The sequence below is a fragment of the Pleurodeles waltl genome, chromosome 5 (assembly GCF_031143425.1).
Source record: "Pleurodeles waltl isolate 20211129_DDA chromosome 5, aPleWal1.hap1.20221129, whole genome shotgun sequence".
Taxonomy (NCBI): Eukaryota; Metazoa; Chordata; class Amphibia; order Caudata; family Salamandridae; genus Pleurodeles; species Pleurodeles waltl.
In genome coordinates, this window is record NC_090444.1 from 119,868,553 (window position 1) to 119,882,084 (window position 13,532).

Here is a 13,532-nt window from a genome sequence, read left to right on the forward strand (position 1 = left end):
CATTGTAGGTCTTTTTTCCAGCAGGATGCAATATGCTTAAAGAAGACAGTTAAGGTTAATGAGGTACACACCCCTGGAACTCCTTGTTACTCACTTTAAGGAAAGAACACAACATATTCATATTTCGCAAAGCTCTTACACCTTGGCTTTTCACCCAATAAGCTGTTAACTATCTATTGTATCTCTTTCATTTCACATCATTTAGAGACTCTTTGGGTGATTCCGCATTTTACGAAAGAATAAATAAAAACTAAATGTGGAGTTTGACGGATGGGATACTGAATCAAAATGTGGTGGATATTCCATCTGCCGTATCAGAAGTGCCTTAATCTTAAATGCACCTGTAATATAGCAGGCATGTGCCACTCTGATTCACTTATACCCACATACAATGTGTAACTCTCTCCTCCTGATACATGCATACAATCAGGTGCTTAGGATCTTACACTTGGATTCCTTGGTCATCGTTAGCAGTGTAAATTTACATGAGTGGTCCAGTAGTCTCCCTCTCCTGTGATGCAAGTAAAAAGGCCTGGCCATTGTAAGATTTCTTCAAAACTTTGTAAGTCCACCAGAACTCCACACTCAACACATGACTGGAACAGTAGCCCTTTGCTACTACAGCGGGTATGCTTGGTGTGGCATTCCAGGTCCAAGATAAGTCAAGGGCCATACTCTTGTTATATCGGGCACACACACACGCACACCACACACTAAACCTGAGGCTAAAACGTCCAACAGTCAGGAATCCAGATACTCAGTCGGGCACAAAGGGCACAGAACATGACTGTATACCATGTATGGTACATTTCCATCGCAGCACATTAGAGCCTTATTTAATACCTTGTTGATATTTCATGTAGTGTAGGTACATGAATCCACATTTCATGTAACTTGTTTTGACAATGTTGCTTATTGTGGCACGGTTGGCATAGCTATCCTGAATACAAACTTTAATATTTCAAATCTGATCTTTCCACAAGTAAGTCCTATTGGATGATATCCCTTGATTTTGCTGTGCGTCACGTTTATTGTTTGCAGTGTGTTTTTTTGGGAGGGCTGTTAGTGTAATTTCTGAGAGGTTAGTTGTTAGGATATACCTATCTTTTAATGTCCAAATATTATGTTATAAACTTTATGCAGGTAGGCTCGGACTTGTCAAAATTATTAGGCTTTTGTTGTATAGGAGGTGTTGATGCAATTGTCACTGGATCTAGCTATGTTTCTGTGTGTTCATGATTCTGAGGCCTGATGCGCAATGGAAGCCAATAGAACATGGTACGGCTCAATGCACACAATGTTTGTATTGCTATTCAGTGCATCTTATGAATCCATTGAGAGACTACTGTATTTTTTTGTAGGGCCCAAATCTGCCAAACCTTTTTGTTAGTACCTTGACTCATAGACTTTTAGGTGAAATATTTTAAGATATTAGACTATCTACCTTTTCTTTGGACCATTAACGTAGCTTAGATTGATTCAGGACATCCATATTGTATGTATGTTTTGATATTTGCCTCTGCACTGCATAACTGATATTTGCTTATGTCTGCCTTCAGCTACCTTTGGAGCAAGCAAGGGAGATGATGGCTATTCTTTGGGAAACCAGCAGGAGAACTTGAGTCTGAGGGTGGCCATACAGACATGGAGGGTCTCAGCTGCAGAGGGTGAGGTGGCTGGCCAGGAGCCCTCAATGGCATCTGAGTTGGAGGGCTCCGACTCTGCGCTCCCCTTGTTGTAGTAGCTGAACCACCTGTTGGAATATCAGAGCCTTTGGCCGCCACCATCAGAACCAAACTCACGCCAGCCCCTACAACACTGACCCAATAGCCGGTCCGAAGACCTAGGACTGGTATCTTTTTCGCCCTGGCCGCCTCTCCCCTTGCTCTCATCCTACAAGCACTGCTGTTAGTATGGGACATCTCTCTGGGAAGTCATTCATATCCTGGGGGACTTTAGCTCTGTGTAGTTTGCCTCACAGATATGTCCACTAGAAGGGGGTGGGTTGTGCCTCCTCAGACTCCAATGAGTCCAGAACATGAGGCTAAACTCAGGCTCCTCTAAATTCCCCAGTTCAGTCCATCCTGTACCACCATCCTGCCCCCAAAACTGTAAAAGGCCAAACTCCTGCCAAACCATAGATGTCCGGACCATCATGTGTTCCAGCAGATGGACCACCCCTCGGGATGGAGTACAGTTATGTTAGGAGGCAAGCACGTGGGCTGAAGATGGACATTGCCCTCAATCCCTAACACCTCTTCTTCTTCCCCCAACCATCCATGCTCACCCCACAAGGGCAACACACTACACACACATTGTTTGTTTTGGATTGCATGTTTTTTTACAAATATTTTTGTGAGTTGAAGATTGGTCCTCTGTATTTATTTCAGTTTGCACACTCCCCTTGAATACGCAGACGATGAGGACTTGTTGCTTTTCTGTTTTTGTTTTAGGATCTGTTAACGTTTAACCTTGTGTCTCTTTTTTATTGTCATATCGGGTCTTCGTGAAAATGCTATAAATGTTGCCATATTTGATTGTGTATTCACGTAGGTTGTAATGTTAACCATTTGATTCTGTTTCCAGATTGTGATTTCCTAGCTTGTTGCATTGTGAGAGATGTAATAATTTCCTTTCACAAAGGGAATGACACTGTGAGTGATGCTGTAAAGAAATAGTGGGAAAGACATGCAGAATGGCGGCATAAAGCTTATTTTATTTAACAATGTTACCTGGGCCCCTGGGCCACAATTTGGGGGGAGACTTCCAGGTGTTGTGGGTCATGTGCACCACATGTTATATATTTAATGTGCATACACCTTGGATACCTATATTTTTACAGTGTATGATTTGTGGAATTCTGGCCTGCTCTTGGGTTTGTGTGCCACATGGGGAATTGCAGTTTGGTCTTTCCAGTAATGTATGTTTGGGGTACATGGTTATTTACTGTGATTGTGAAGTGTGAGGTAGGTGCCCAGACAGGGATGTAGAGGGAAGCCTTGTTAGATGTGCTTTTCATACCATCCACTGATGTTTTGAGTTATTACAAGCGTGCATACACTTTGACAAGAACATATTAACAGGTTATAGTGTATTTTTATTATTTGTCTTCCCCTGTATATTTTAAAAATGTACTGCCTTACAGATTGGCTGGAGGAGGGGAGACTGTTGTTTTGCATGAGTGCTTTATATGGCTCGGTAGTGTAAGCAAGGTAGCCTGATAGGAGATATGAGAGAATGCTGGTGGGTGCTTTATTGTACAAAAACATTTTAGTGACATTGGCAATTTGCATTGTGCTTCAAAAAATCTTTAAGTTGTACGTACTTTCTATTTTGCAGTGCATTCTATAGTTGGTCCTCGGTCCTGGTCAGATAGCTCTCAGGGCTTACTGTAGCAGGGACATGCTGTCTGGGTGGCCTGTGTTGTGGTTATGGGCAGGAATCGCCTACTTAGCCTGGGGATGAACGTCATGCGTGGCTCCACCAACAAAGCCTAGTTCCGGTGGCCAGATTGTAGGATTTCAATGCCCGTCAACTGTGTTTGCCAGTCCCACAGTTCATGAAGTAAAAGGAGGTGGCAGGCGGAGGTCCGTCAGACCACCATTGGCTAATTTCTGACAGTCCATCTGCCTCCGCCAAACTCTAAATGAGACCCCAAGTCTCTGTTTCCCTGAATCAATATTGTTGCACGTGCTTATATACTCTACTCAGTACCTCGCCATGTGTTTGGAGTAGGTTTCAGCATTTTCCAGTGAGAAAACGTTTTGCATATCTGGAGCAAATAATACGTCTAGTAAAGAGAAACGTTATTAAATAAGTGGGATGTTTATTGGTTCGGCATGAAGATATAAGCAGGCTAGCAGGTTGTGATCAATCGAAAATGAAAAAATGTCATTAGTTGTTCACAAAATCTTCTTCCAATACGTTGTAACGAGGTCACGTCGTATACCGTATCGCTTAGATCACCATGTTCCACTTGACAGGATCAGCAGGATGGGGAAGGTAGAAGGCCCGCTTTATTTTCTTGCAGTGTGCAGTAAGTCTTATGAAGAAGAGTCACAAAATCTAGATTCATCTTTTGTTATGTTCACCTTCATTTTAAATGATTTTGAAGGAAGGTCCCCTGTGTGAGGGGACACTGAGTCTTTGGGAGGATGGAATGGGTACTGCACTTTTAGATCCTTGTCTCGTGTTCTTTTGGCGTTACTCGTCAGATTTAGTATTGAATAATTCAGAACTAGTAGAGTCCAGAAAAACCATCCTTTTCTGCTATGCATGATGAAACTGCTTATTGACCAGGCATAAATATCTGTTGTCTCCTGCAATCTAGATTCAGTTGGATTTGCCATAATTTGAGAGATGGACACATGCAATTTTTAAGTTTATGTGATAAAGGCCAACTCTTACAGCTACCAGTTTAACATTTGGAATCCTTGAATATGTGTGTGGTGATCCATCAATCTTTCTGGTTAATGTATTGTTAGCAAGGCAATATGGACTGTTGCCACCTCCAATTGCAACTTTCCAATGGCTTTCCTAGACTTTGTGCATAGTGGAGTTGGCCAATGTTGTGTTTGAATACTATGTTTTGATGTAGCTCCCATGTTTTGTAGGTACTTTACCTATTGACATGGTCTGGTTCCTGTGGTTGTATTACTGGACTGCTCGAGTGTTTAATTGTTGTGTCAGTCTTTCAATGCAAGTCTACTGGAGGCTGTTGTGTTCCTAAGAGTAGTCAAATTTTTTCTGATGCATTTTCCACAGGACATAGTACTAGGTGCATATTAAGTGCTTTCTTTGGTCTTCCACTTGGTCATGTTGGTTTGGCCAGCTAGTGTGAGCGGGTGTGTGACAGGGATGCTTTAGCAAAGCGGGAAGTCTGGCATTGGGTAATAGGCCGGTGTCTCAGGGACGTCTGTGGGATGCTTATTTCCTTTTGCGGCCCACAGAGGACACTGAACAGGGGAAGTAAAGCAGACTCGTTCTGTAAAGGGGGTGGAGGGGTGGGGCTATCAGCTATATGGCCTCTCCTTGATACATTCCCTGCCAGGCTATTGGCCTGCGGCAAAAGTGGGCTGGGGAGGGACAACTGAGTGTGAGATTCGACCTCCCTGGAGTCTAGGTTTTGCTCTGGTCATTGAACCATTCTCACCTTGGCCTCCCTTGGGGCCGACACAAAGCAGAAACAGTGTCTTTCCCTGACGCCTCTCCCTCAGGACCATCACATTCACACCGTGCATTGAAGGGTGGGAGTATGCTGGTTCCTCCCTGGGGTGGATGGGTGGGAAGAGGGCCAGGTGATGTGGCCTTTGAGCCATCTTCACCCTAGCCCCTACCACAGTGGATGGCCCAGCAGCTGTGTCCTTTTCTTATTCCTCTCCAATACAAGGCCATCGTTCTGAGAAAATTGAGGGCCAGGGAGGGCATGAGTAATAGAAGGGGCCTCGCTAAGTGCCAGGTGTTGCTTGGGCTGTTGGGCCATTGTCACTTTGGTATTTTTTCCAGGATAATTCCCCTCCCACATTCAGGCCTCGATGGAGGGTTTGTGTACATAGGCCACAAGGAAAGTGGCATGAATGTCAGAGCTGCTGAGAGGGGGAATCAGATTAGAGCCCAGGTGTCTGCTCCACATCCTGTGATTCTGGCCAACTCACTTCATCTCCCAGGCCCTTAAATAAAAATTAATCCGATCTTGCGCAAGGCAACTAGTGCTCATCAGTAGCGCTCCAGTAGCCTTAGGCCACATTCACACTATGTAAAACTGTCAAAGAACAATAAAAAAACAACCATCTGTTCATATTTTATGATTCTGCAAAGGCCCGAGCATGATACTTAAAGAGGACTCTATATAAATGCAACCCTATTTTTAGCACACCTTTTCTGCCTTTGTTTAGTTTAACTATCAGTCACAGATCATTTAGGCAGCTCCAGAACACATTTTAAAGTGCTTTCCTTTATGTTTACTGTTCAGAGCACGTAGTGATACCAGATTTAGGTGGCTTTCTTCATTTTCATACCAGCCAGGACATGAAAATACTGCCCATGCCAGTAGCAAACCGTCCAGGTGGCAATCCTAGCCAGGCCAGGTGTTGTGACCATTTCACTTCATCCCCAGGTCAAAACGTAATTAATGTCCTATTTTTCACAGAGGGATGAATTAAGTGTTCCAGTGAACACTGATGCAAAAGTTCCATCTAATTCCGTTTACTCCCTCACGCCCTGAGTTTTTTTATGTTGTGGAGGCTGCGCTATAACACTTAAGTCACTCAGTGGCCCTTGTTGGGTGCACCATTCTACTTTTGTGTTCTTTTCATGCTTTTTGTTATTCAGGGTGGACCAAGGGTTGCGCTGGGATAACAACATTTTGTTGTGTTCATATTTTCCAGTGACTCCCTCCTCGACCTGCATCGAGGATCTTGTTTGGTGATGTTTGTGGCTTTCCTTTCCCTCCCCAGCAGACATTCAAAATTCCCACCTTACCTCCATATGGCCACACCCCTCCCTCTCTCTGCTGCCTGCATGAGTGGGAAAACAGCAGGCATATGGATTTCTGCCTCTCTGCTCTGACCACACCCCCTTTCAGCCAGTAAGATGCACTTTCTAGATTGAAGTGGGGCTGAGAATGCAAAGATTTTCTTCACCCCCTGATTACCATGCCAGCCAGGTGAAGGGCATGAAAGCAGCTGTCCAGCAGCACGCCTCAGACAACTTCAGGTTGGACTCTACAGCACCACCACCAGGAGGATGTTATCCAGAAGTCGCAGCAAATGGTCAAAGCAAAGACCTGACCAGCCCAATCCTCAGGCACACAGAAATCCTGCTTCAACAGGCTGCCGCTTCAGCCTACTCCATCTCTTTATGCTTTACCATTTCCTTTCCTTCCTAAGAGGAAGAAAGCCCTGCTTCAGTGGCCCAGTCCAACTCCTGAGGCTTAGGCAGAAGGCAGGCCCGGCCCTCCCATAAATAAGTACAGTGTTCACCCAACCTTTTCTTTTCAGTTACTCCTCTAAGCCAGGAGCACCACAGGGCCAAGCTTTAACTCAAGAGGGCCATCGAATCCCCTTTGCACACTTCTCTCCACAGGACTGACCAAAGCAGGCTGAATAAAGCAGTACTCCAGGACACATCTAGTGCTCTATAATCGGAGTCCTACCACATCCAGAAAATCCTTCACTAGGCTAAGAGCTGTAGGTCTGCCCCAAAGCTTTACCGGTGTACCACCATCCAGCACCAAGACACCCAGGGATGCAGTGTGTTGCTAGTCGATCCCTTCCTATGAAGCAAGAAGGAAAAGGTAGGCCCTGTTTTTGTGCACTTTTTTGATTCTTTGCACAATTAAACCGAGTCATTTGAGTGCCAGTCCAATTCTAGATCTTTTAAATGACTCATCCAAAATGCAGACAATGAGACTTATTTCTCCATATGCCAGGTATATTATGCAGTAACTTTTGGTAAGTTTTTGGCTGTAGTATGTAGGTCATTCTGTCTGGACTCAGTTTTAGGTGTAGGTTGGAATGTACCAACTTCTGTCTTGATTTCTGGGTATGTTTATGCCTTTGTGTTAATGTGCTTTCTCAATGGATGCATTTGACCCTCATTCCGATCTAGACTTTGCTTAAGGCCTAAGCAGAATTTGCAAACTTGACACAACTTTCTCTGTGCAGCAGGATTTCCTCTTCTAGCATGTTGAGGTTACATGCCCTTTTTGCTGATTTTGTATGTTTTCCATGTTTATTGCCACCGATACAGGAGATTTTCTGCAAGATAATTGCCTCTGGACTGTTTAAGGGCTTAAGTCTTCTTATGGCCAAACATGTGGCTCTATTCTGCCTGCAGGAGGAGGAGGACCATTTGGTATAATCACAATGTTTTCTTTTTCAGAACTTTTCTGGTTGGTTGTGTTTTGTTATCATGCATGAGGCCTGCAGAACGTGCTTCAGATTTGGCACTACAGCATGCATCTTACACATGGAGGTACATGTGAAGAACTGTGAGGGATTGTTACACAGGTGGAATATCTGAACTAATATCACTAGTTGTCTGCAGGTCACTTTAACCATGATTCTGAGAACAGAACATATGTATTGCTTTTCATGAATTCGGTGTGGCATTTGATCCATATTCTCTTTGCAAAAGTGAATAATGTGCACTTTGTAGGCTTGCACGCGTTTTCCTATGACCATAAAGTATTACTTGTATCTCTTCCTCTCTATCTACCTACCTCTTTTTACAGCTATGTATATTTTCTTCTGGCTACCTAATCTTTCCGCATTTATCTTATGTCTCTCCCTATCACACTCATCTCTGCTTCATTTCTAGTTCTACTTTACCTCTCTCAGCATCACCTGCTCTCCCCCCCCCCCCCCCAACCCTCTAGTTGCTATTACCCAGCAGAGCTCTGGGTCACTATCTTACCAGAGTAGTGCACTCAAAAAAGAGAGAGGAAGAGAGACCAGGCGGGGAAGAGAAATAAGGAGAACATTATTAGATTTCACCCAATGGAATGGTGAAAATCTTCAGAACAGTGTTTTGATTTCCAGTGTTCCGATAAGAATGGCATTAGTAAACATAAATAAAGATACAATTGTAAACACTATGCTCATATGTTTTACTGTGATATGTACTAGTTCATTAAACATCAGTCAAATTACCCTTACCATATCTTTACTAAAAATGTGAAGAATGGGCTGGTTACACACAGAATTCCACATATAATGTTGTTGGAATTCAGAGTATACAGTACACCCAAGGAATGTTTTTCAGCCTATTTTCAGATTTTATAATATTTTTGCATAGGCTAGAATGTGCCTAAAGTGCTTTCTTTGCACAGTGTTCTCACAAAGAAATGTAAAGCTGTTAAAATACATTATGTTTAGCAAATAACACTCTGTACAAGAAGCCCAGCAATATGTATTCGCTAGCAGATTTCCTCTTTTCTGGTTGTTCTGACGAAGCCTGAATGAATGACAGAAATAGTTTTTTTTTTTATTTGTCTACTGAAAGAAATGGAACAGAGGAAAAGAAAAGCCGGTGCTGAAAAATTACAAGAGAAGGAAAGACAGCTTGAAAAAGAAATGAGAGCAACCCAGAAAATGTTCAACATGTTCACAGTTCAGACCGGAATGCTTGTACTGCAGCAGTCTGTCTTCAGGTGCAAATGTTTTGGCCAGTTACTTGACAGAAGACCCCACTTGCAAGCAAATCATAGAACAACATGATTCAGAAAGAATGGCAGATATAGTCAGAGGTAGCAGGAGTCCAGTCAGCTAATGTAACTAAAGGTGTCAGTAGTAAGAAGGAGGAGTCACAAATCAGTACTTCTGCAACACTTTGAGAAAGTGTTAAGTAAGCAACGGAATCCAGTGCAAAGGCCACTGCAGTAGATGAAGCAAATGAATCCACTGTGTCAGGTAGATCTGTATCCATTGTCTGAGTTTGCCAGAAGCCGGAATCCAAGATATGAAGGAGACACCAGGAATGGACCAAGAGCAGATAATTTACATTTTGTTTCAACGTCCAAAGCACGATCTATTAGGCACTTGTACATCCGTATTACAGAGCACGAGGCCTCCTAATGCCACACAAGATACACTGATTCGTACATGATGACCTTCTCTGGAGTTGACAAACAGTCTCCTCTTCTCTCAGCCGACAACAGCTTGTGCAGTACAAGTCAGAAGCAGGAGAGCAATATTGGAGCGTGTGGTTGAGTTATTAAAATGATTGATGAAAGAGGGCTCCATTATCGCAGGAAAAGAGTTTGTTTTTTCTTAACTGACAGTCTCATTACTAAAGAAATGCATGAGATAGCTAGGTGCTCTATCCATAAAGGCTCAACACAAGATATAACTGTTGCTGCCCAGTGTTCAGCTATCATCGGATACACCACAGACACTGTACATGAACCCCTGTTAACGGACACAAATTGCACTTTCTCAATAGGAAAAAGATTGTTTCAGCTGGTACAAACTGCAATTTAACAGAATGGTCTTGACATAACTAACTGCTTTGGGAATTCAACTGCTGGTGCTTCCAACACACAAAACCAGGACAATGGACTTAGTACTTGACTAAAATCCCCAGGTCGCATATATGTCTGGTGCTAGGCACATGTGTTAATTCATGTAATTATGGATGTGACTCAAGCATCTATAGTGTCCACTCTCTCTTTGGACTGCTTGGAGTCAAAATATGCTGCCCTCAAGAACGTTTTAGTTCTTTCAATAACCTTGCCAATGCTATGTTTATTGATCTGGCTAAAGCCTTTCATAATATTTCGTCTGACAACCTTAGATTTGTTCCAGACATATGGTGCCAAGCTTTACAATTTGCTGATGAGCTATGCAAATTTCAAACAGTCCTAACAGCCCAATTGTCTGTTCACATGTTTGCTTCAACTACACCACTGTTTAAGTATCTCCAAACAAGTGGAATGAATATCCTGCAGGCACAGAAAATACTGCCACACACTATAAAATTCCATTCCCAAGATTCCTGCAATTTTAAGGTTGTGTACTCTGCTGCCACAAAATTTGCAGACTGGGCCAACAACCGCTTAGAAGAAAGGACCTGTGAACAAATGGCATTTCTTGAAGGAGGAATGCCCTTTAAAAAGATACCCAAATTGAGCACAAGAGATGGGTCTATGACCTTTGCTAAAGATAAATTTCCTATTGCGGTGTATAATACAGTAATGGGCATGGTTACTCAAAGTCTGGCCAATATTGTCAAGACCCGCGTAACTTTGGCAGCAGATACAGAAGACTGGGCCCAAAGAAAATGAATCAGTGTCCTAGACAGTGCTCTTCTGAAACTTTGTGCCTGCTGCAAAACATAGATAGCTCCATAACTGCAGCATTTGCAGGATGAATGTCAAGATTTTGCTGCCAAATGGGCAAAGTTAAAAAGAACATTACCTGAAGACTATGACAGAGAAGACCTGACTAATGAAGACCCATCACTCCAAGTAGAAGACTTTGACTAAGAACCTGATGCTGGACCTACAAGGTGCAGTACTTGTTGTGACTGTGCTATCTGTTTTTACTTTATCAAAAAAGTAACTTTACAGTGCCTACCAGCATTTGTAAGACTGTATTGTAAATATGTCTTGACCTTACCCTGTACACAAGTAGCCTGTAAGACGTTTTTCTAAACTGAAGTGCATCAAAACCCACCTAAGGAACCAAATTGATCAGGAAAACCTTACAGCCTTTATGTTCATGTCAGTTGATTGCAATGTGTTTTCTCAGTTAAAAAGACTTGAAGAATTAGAGACTTAGTTGCAAAAAAAAAAAAAAAAAAACATTTTGAGAAAAGTACATTGCTGCAGGAACTCCTAATTGAGTAACACTCACCCTCTCCACTGCCCAGTTCTAAGTGCAGAAACAATAGTAAACAAAAATGTGTTTTTCTGTATTTGGGCATCAACTGCTGGCTGAGGAACAAATGTATTACTAGATTGTGAGGATACATTTTTTTCAGCATTCTTTACACCTCAGGCTGCCTTTTGCTTGTTTGGGAATTCAAAAGAAGAGTTTCAAGAAAAATTGATAGGAGAAGCCACAATGATTTCAAAGTTCTTCTTTTTACCAGTCATCACTCACTCAATCTTCTGGATAAAACCCTGTGAAATGTGTGCAGAAGCTGCAATTCTTTAGGAAAAAGACCACATACACTAGGGGAATCGGACTCTATGTATGTTGCTCAGTTTTGCAAGATTTTGTGTTTATCATTTCTTTTCTGCAATTGATACAGGTCAAATTGTTTAGAGGCTCAGTAATAAATCTCAACAAAAAAATTATTTACATGAATGTTGAAGATGATGAGATTCACTCTACTCCTGTGCAGATAGCATAGTGAGGACTTTGGGCAAAAGGTAAATACATTCAGGCAAATATTAAATGATGCTGGCCTGAGTTAACTTTTGGAGTATCCTTTGGTAGGGTCTAATCAAATGTAATTTCCTTTCTATAGGTTCTTTTCTCTACTAGCCGACTCCTCTATCCCACATGAATCAGGACCTGACAGATCCACAGAAATTTCAAATGCACTCTAGCCCTTCAGGGATAATCCTGTGAAATACTTTGGAGAAAAGATGCATGCTTTCAGGTAAAGGTCAGGTGTTGTGATTGAGCTATATATATTTTGGAGGTTTTGTAAGGGTACTTTCTGCAGGTGACATTTAAGAATAATTTATTCTCTTTTTGTATTGTTGCACTTCTGTTTTCTGGAGTCCTCCACAATTAAGCTGGTCAACAGCATTATTCATACGAATTCCAGAGCCTTTGCTGCGGAGATAATTTAGCCTTGCAGAGCGAGGCCAGTGAAAGCCTTGGACTAGTATTAATACAGCCAGGTAAAAGACTACACATTGTGCTTTTAGATTTAGTATATTTTTGTTGTCCCTAATTAAATATTTATTATGTGCGTCCTTGCAGATTCTGTTTTCCACAATGCCTCCTTTTATTGACCAGGGAAAGAAAAGGATGAACAGAAATTTCAAATCCACTCTAGCCCCGTGGAAATTAAACCAGCAAATATGCAGAACAAAACGTGCATAGTTTTAGGTAAAAGATCAATCATTGTGAGTGAGCATGATTGTATAGATCTGTGAATTCCATTTGAGAAATATGTTTTCTTATTGAGGTTGCTGGTAGCTTTCTGTGAACTTAAGCAAAATACATTTGAGCAGGTAGTCTAAGACCAGCTGCTAATGAAAATAGTGAGCAGGAAAATCCATGAGAGTTTGTGGGTATGTTTGGACTTAACCCTCAATCAATCAATCATAACATTTGTAGAGCGCACTACGTACCCGTTAGGGTTTCAAGGCGCTGAAAAGGGGGAGGTTTGGTGGGGTGTGCTGCTACTGGTCGAAGAGCCAGGTCTTAAGTAGTCTCCTGAAGGTGAGAAGGTCCTGGGTCTGCCGCAGGGAGGGAGTTCCAGGTCTTGGCGGCAAGGTAGGAGAAGGATCTGCTACCGGAGGTGTTGCGCTGGATGCGGGGAACGACGGCGAGGGTGAGGTTGGCGGAGCAGAGTTGGCGGGAGGGGACGTAGAAGTTGAGTCTGTTGTTCAGGTAGGCTGGTCCGGCGTTGTGGAGTGCTTTGTGGGCGTGGGTGAGGAGCTTGAAGGTGATCCTCTTGTCCACGGGGAGCCACTGGAGGTCTTTCAGGTGGTGGGAGATGTGGCAGCGGCAGGGGATGTCGAGGACCAGTCGGGCGGAGGCGTTTTGGATGCGTTGGAGGCGTCGGATGTCTTTTGCTGGGATGCCTGTGTATAGTGCGTTGCCATAGTCTAGTCTACTGCTGACGAGGGCTTGGGTCACCATTCTTCTGGTTTCCGTCGGGATACATTTGTAGATTCTACGGAGCATGCGGAGGGTGTTGTAGCAGGAGGAGGAAACTGCGTTGACCTGCTTGGACATGGTGAGGGCGGAGTCGAGGATGAAACCCAGGTTGCGTGCGTGGTTGGCTGGCGTTGGCGGGGGTCCCAGCGCGGTGGGCCACCAGGAGTCGTCCCAGGCTGAGGGGGTGAG

General features: G+C 43.1%; 1 long non-coding RNA gene across 2 annotated transcripts in view; it reads right to left on the bottom strand.

Moving 5' to 3' along the window:
* LOC138295454 (uncharacterized) overlaps positions 1 to 13,532 on the bottom strand; it is a 70,745-nt gene that overhangs the window by 22,360 nt on the left and 34,853 nt on the right. The gene's annotated exons all lie outside the window — the stretch shown is intronic.